The sequence below is a fragment of the Ornithodoros turicata genome, chromosome 6 (genome assembly GCF_037126465.1).
Source record: "Ornithodoros turicata isolate Travis chromosome 6, ASM3712646v1, whole genome shotgun sequence".
In the NCBI taxonomy this organism is placed as follows: domain Eukaryota; kingdom Metazoa; phylum Arthropoda; class Arachnida; order Ixodida; family Argasidae; genus Ornithodoros; species Ornithodoros turicata.
In genome coordinates, this window is record NC_088206.1 from 64,576,012 (window position 1) to 64,582,011 (window position 6,000).

At 43.9% G+C, this 6,000-nt stretch overlaps 1 long non-coding RNA gene across 1 annotated transcript in view; it reads left to right on the forward strand.

Annotated features, from left to right (window-relative positions):
• Positions 1–4,151, forward strand: part of LOC135398160 (uncharacterized) — a 51,423-nt gene extending 47,272 nt beyond the window's left edge. Inside the window, exon 3 of the long non-coding RNA XR_010424011.1 lies at positions 3,914–4,151. This is a non-coding gene — a long non-coding RNA (uncharacterized LOC135398160). The remainder of the gene's footprint in view (positions 1–3,913) is intronic.
• Positions 4,152–6,000: the final 1,849 nt, after the last annotated feature.

The window sequence follows — 6,000 nt, forward strand, 5'->3', positions numbered from 1 at the left end:
CGGTAGGTAGATGATGCCTGCTTATTACCATGCGAAAGGAATCAACTTGTTGTTGTTGGTTGGTTAAATAACAAGGGTAGGTTGAATTCGCGCAAGCGAATTCTGCTGCCCCACAACAAAAGAAACGGTACGATCGCACCACAGAAGGTGCGAGCGCACCGCAAAAGTTGCTCTAATATCAGCCTCTGTGCTTGTTTACCACCGCTCATACCACGATATTCTTTGCCTGCGCGCGCCACTGGCCTAAGACCTCCTCACAAGCTCCGTGCATCGAAGCAAGAGCCTCGTGACAGCAAGAGATTTTTTTGCTTCTTGTTTGCATGCGCAACAAATTATGCGAACTTATCTGTCTTGCAGAGTGTTTGAGATGCCGTACAGAGCATTCAATTGCTCACGCGTTTCTTGCAAAGTACATGGAGTATTTGCGCTAACTCACCAGGTAGAGGGCTTCAACCAGCGCTTCAGTGCATCTGGTGAAGCCTACTTTACAGGTCAGAAATTTGGAACCAAAATGGAACCTCGAAGACCCCAATATTCGTTAACGAAACTTGCACCATATGTTTCGCTATGACACAGAGAACGTCCCACTAGAGAACGAATGCAAAGCGGTAACAAAGGAACGTGCTACACGCGCTTTTCTATTCCTAACACATGGCTTCTATGGGAGTAGTATCAGGTGAAGCCTGCTTTACGTTTTGTCCCGAATTGCTGGGCATGATCAATTAAAGGATTATATATTTTTGTTGTTACTTTCGCAAAGTGGATCTTGACTCAACCCTCTACGTTCTTCTAGATCTATGTACGCTGTAAGAAAAGCAGTGCCACATTGAAACACAGAAAAAAAGAAAAGGAATTCCTATGAGATCTAGTATGCGTAACAACAAAAATATAAATTACTGAAGCTCTTCCTTAATTTTAGGAGCTTGTATCAATTAAAGGATTATATATTTTTGTTGTTACTTTCGCAAAGTGGATCTTGACTCAATCCTTTACGGTCTTCTATATCTATATATACGCTGTAGGAAAAGCAGTGCCACATTGAAGCACAGAAAAAAAGAAAAGGAATTCCTATGAGATCTAGTATGCGTAACAACAAAAATATAAATTACTGAAGCTCTTCCTTAATTTTAGGAGCTTGTATCAATTAAAGGATTATATATTTTTGTTGTTACTTTCGCAAAGTGGATCTTGACTCAATCCTTTACGGTCTTCTAGATCTACGTACGTTGTAAGAAAAGCAGTGCCACATTGAAACACAGAAAAAAAGAAAAGGAATTCCTATGAGATCTAGTATGCGCAATAACAAAAATATAAATTACTGAAGCTCTTCCTTAATTTTAGGAGCTTGTATCAATTAGAGGACTATATATTTTTGTTGTTACTTTCGCAAAGTGGATCTTGACTCAATCCTTTACGTTCTTCTAGATCTATGTACGCTATAAGAAAAACAGTGTCACATTGAAAGACAGAAAAAAAAAGAAGGGGTGACTGGTGTACCGAAGAGGTGGGGGGGGGAGCAATGATTGTCGTTTCGAGCCAAAGCTCTTCTTCAGACTTATGCAACGGAAGAATTTTTGGATTTTAGTACCACATTGAACCCTCGTTCATATGCGTTTCGTCTCGTTAATTCGTGAAAGCACTTGATTTGTCTCGAAATAAGGTTAGCAAAACGTAGTGGAACCCTTGAAGCTCCGCTATGTGGTTTACCGAACATTTGATCTGAACCGTTTTGCGAACCAGTAGCAAGCCGTTTAGTCAGGCTAACTTCTCCCATAAACCCTGTAACCGACAAACAACCGCGTGAGATTTATTTCGTTTCTTTTCCGGTTCGGTTTAGCAGTTGAAAAAAAAAAAAAAGATGATATGGGTTCAATTCAGTTCAGTTTCGGTTCGGGTTCAGCTCTGGTTTCTGTCCTTGGTTGCTCGTCGTGCTTCCTGCTATTGCCCGGTCTGTTTGTTTCTCATTTCTTAGCTCTGAAGGATGTGCACGTTTAAAGAAAACAGAAACCTTCAAACAAAGCTTTGCTTCGAACAAACGCTGTTGATTCTTCATTGATGTTAGCCAATGATGATGTATACTTGCGTTCTGGGCTACAGCACTGCTAGTCACGAATATGTTCAGGTCATTCTGCCTTTAGCTGAAAATCGTAGAGCCCGTAGTACACGTGGTATGTTTCACGTTCTGGGGGGCTCTTTTTTCAGTAACAGAGACCACGACGGACATTTCTGGCATACAAAATACTTTATTCGTGTTCTACGGACAAACTCAAATTTTTCAGTCACATCGCACGAACAGGGCAATGTGCGAGAATGTTTGGGACATATTACGGGCTATTTTACATAAAATTGTCTCACTTAACATAACAATCAGTACGATATGTGCTGAAATTATAATTTTATTATTATGATGACTTTTATTAGTTCGCGGCTTTGGTTCTTGTTTAGGGGCTTTATTTCAACGTAGCTTGATGACAATATGTTATATTATTTGGCTGTTTATGCGTATTTGTACCTGTGTAACACAGTCCAAGGTATGAGCTGTTGGTAATAATTAATAATAGTAATAATGATTACGGATTACGGATGTTTACACTAGTGGTGGCTAGTACCGTGTTCCGAAGTCAACAGCGCCAGTGTTCTTTATGTTATACACGACACCCAAATCTACGTCTCCAACATGGACGTCTTGGACCAGGCCTTATGACGAAGCCAGGCGGGCGTCTTGGCGGATACCACAATCTCCTGTAGGTTGACTCTTCGTCACCTAGTCCGATCGCGTGGTCTTCGGCCGTGTCTTCTGTGCCAGGACTTAGCGACAAGGGTGGAGGTCTTGGCACTGCTGTCACGGGCACAACAGCTGCCTCGACATCCTTTCTGTCGATGCCGTTTTCTCGGGGTACGGTCTTTGCGGCGGCGGAGGTGAGAAATAAAACAGCAAATTCAGATTTTAACAAAACCACTGACCACGACATGAACTGATGCGAGACTCAAAACATGTAGGACTGTGGTTTCTCACGCGTGCCCCACGGTAGCTGGCGTCAGCATTCATTCCCTGAGGAGGATGCACGAAGCCCCTCTAGATCCGCCCTTGTGTATAAGTATATGCACAGAAGCAAAGTGAGACCGACATACATGAGTGACTGAACTCTCCGCCTCTACAAACAAGGCAAATTAGGTGTTGATTATATAGCAGAGACGGCACCATTGTCTTGGTCAGCGCGATAGGAATTTCATATATGTCTCAGGTTCACAGGGGACAGCTGTATACTTTCTACGTGACTTTCCAGCGCTGCCAGATCAAGCGTTGGTCGGATAAAGCCCGTTAACAAATCAGAATGAAGCTTTTGTGGTGACAGTTAGGTAACAGAAAAAAGGATGTCACTGTTTTTACACCGGTTCACAATACTCCAAAGGGTGTATGTGGAACCCTCGCTTGAAATCGCTGTCGGAGAAAGCCGCTGCGTCATGAGACTGGACTTTATCTGATTCAGATCGTCCTTCCGGATATTTAAGCTCCGTCCTATTAATATCCGCTAAGCTATTAATGTCCGTGAAAGACATCCTCCTGGAACCTAGCCGTCGACATTTTTCGTCACATCAATAGAGCTGTCCCTTTGTAATCTACTCTTCCGTTCATGAAATGAGTACCTGCCTGATGATCTTGATTTTCGAAAACGGAATATAGCGACAACGCAAACATGACTATGGAATGTGCTTTTGGTTTTTGGTTGATTCCCCTAGAGATCGGTACTGCAATAATTCGTTAGGCTGCTTTCAGTTTTGAGTTGCAAAAGCGTGAATTCTCAATTCTTGATGGGTACGACTTCGAAAAGAGCACATGACCTGTATCATCTTACGAATTAACGCTATAACAGTTGAGAGAGTGAGGCCACTAACTAGTGCGAATTCGCAGGATCAACTTCAACGATGTCAACTGGAACAACGTTAACGGAACCTACCCCAAACTGCAAGCAACAGAAGGCACAAGGTCTTCACGGCGGTGGCACGATATGGTTCCCAGGGGAAGAGCCTATGGTATTTATGGAGTGGCTTCGGCGTGCGCGTTTCAGGGGAGGTTTCTCGATTCAGAAACGAAAGAAGACAGATACCGTGGCAATTCGTATCAGATAACGGTGGCGATTGACACTTTGTTTCGCCTAGACGTAGTTCTGAAGCATTGAAAAACCGTCGCGTGACGTTGAAGTCTGTGTCGGCGTAGTTAGAAACGCGCTGGAAATACATGTTGCAGCGTAACTGTGTTCTTTGAGAAACCTTGTGACACGTTTGCTCAGGAGAATGTTTCCCAGTTTTACTGACATATTAGCAACGGCGGTGGCCGTGTTGAACGCGTGTGTTCATACAGCATGCTTGAAGTTTTACGCAGCAGAGAGACAAGAACAGAGAACCTGATGGGAAGGCTGCGTACTCACAACCAAAGATATGGCGTAGGCATATCACAAACACGTGAACACTAGAAATTAGTATCGATAAACATTATACACAAGACAATGTTACAAGAGAAAGATATTCCCTTCGGTTGATGTGAAGAACAGATTAGGAAATATTGCATCGCCACGTGAGGTACAGATAAGCTCGGGAGCAATGTAGTTTAAAGTGTTATCTTCGGCTTTTTGAGGTGACTTGATAAGATAGCACTGGCTACGCCTGTCTTGCCTTTGTCCTCGAGCTGTGATTGCTCACACTCTGTTGTTGTGTGATAAAAAGAGAGATGTCGGTTTGCGCAAACTACTGTCTTCCATGTACATATACGGTATTCGCCACTTATTTCCAGTAGCGGAGCGATACCACTACGCCTCAAATTGGTATCAGAAAAAGTATTACCGCTACAAATTCGGGTAGCCGTTGCGTAAATAGTACAAGGTACGCTACAAATCCAGGAAGAGCTTTTCAGGCGTGGTAATCATGAGACCGAAGCTGAAGAGGCCTAAAAAATCAAAACACTCAATAATCAGAAGGGCGAAAACCAACAGGTCGAAAGTCAGAAGAGCGAACTATGGAAAGGCCAAAAATAAGGAGCCCCTGGAGCATGTCGGCGAAATAAATCATGTTGATTGATTGATTGATTGAAAGAAAGAAAAAAAAATGGGGATTGTAGCCCTCATCACGAGGGCTGGCTACCCCAGATCACCTAATGAAAGGAGTTACAGACACATCCACCCTCACCCACTGGAGATGTCGCGAAGCGGCGACGAACGCCACAGACAGGTCACGGCTTGGTGTCCCTTAAAAACTGTGTAACGGCTCGCAAAGCTGGCAGTTGAGTGCTCATTGGCCATGGGCCCAGCACCTTCTGCACTCCGAAGGGTCGATTGTCAACCCGGCCTAACGCGGCTACAAGTCTGTCACGACACTCAGAGTATCTTGGGCACCCCCTGAAGTCGGCCTGGGACGCACACTAACCCCCCTGTCGCCCGCTCCCTCCTGCTGTCTTCTCTCCATCTGTCCACGTCTGTACGCTGCTCATAGCCACAGTTGCTTCGCGGCGCTAACAAAAAAAAAATCGTACATGAAGAGTTCAAGGTACAGTAGTTGGTTTGCTTATTACAACGCGGTTTCGAGGAAGACTCCACATTAGCTTTTACAGCTTACATCTTCTAAGATGTTGTGTCTACTATCTTGGAAGCTATTTAAGACTATATTACGCTGCTAGCGCAAATTGAGACCTTGGTTGACTTCCTCATTGAAAAGTCAGTAATGAGCTCTGTAAAATCAAGCTCTTTAAGAATGTCGCTTTGCATAACAGTGACAGGGTATTCAGTTTTAACTGCGCAAAGTTTTGCCGGTCTTTTCCACTCTGTCTAAAATAGCATCTCAACACGGCACATAAATTCCCGTTTCACGTCGATGACACCGCCAGCTTCAAAGCGCACTTCAGCCGTTTCATCTCGATCGAACTTGGAGCATTTTTAAGAAAGACTTCCCTTCAGACTTCCCTTCACAGCTCTCACAGAGTCCGTTCTACAGGGCCAGCGTGTGCTG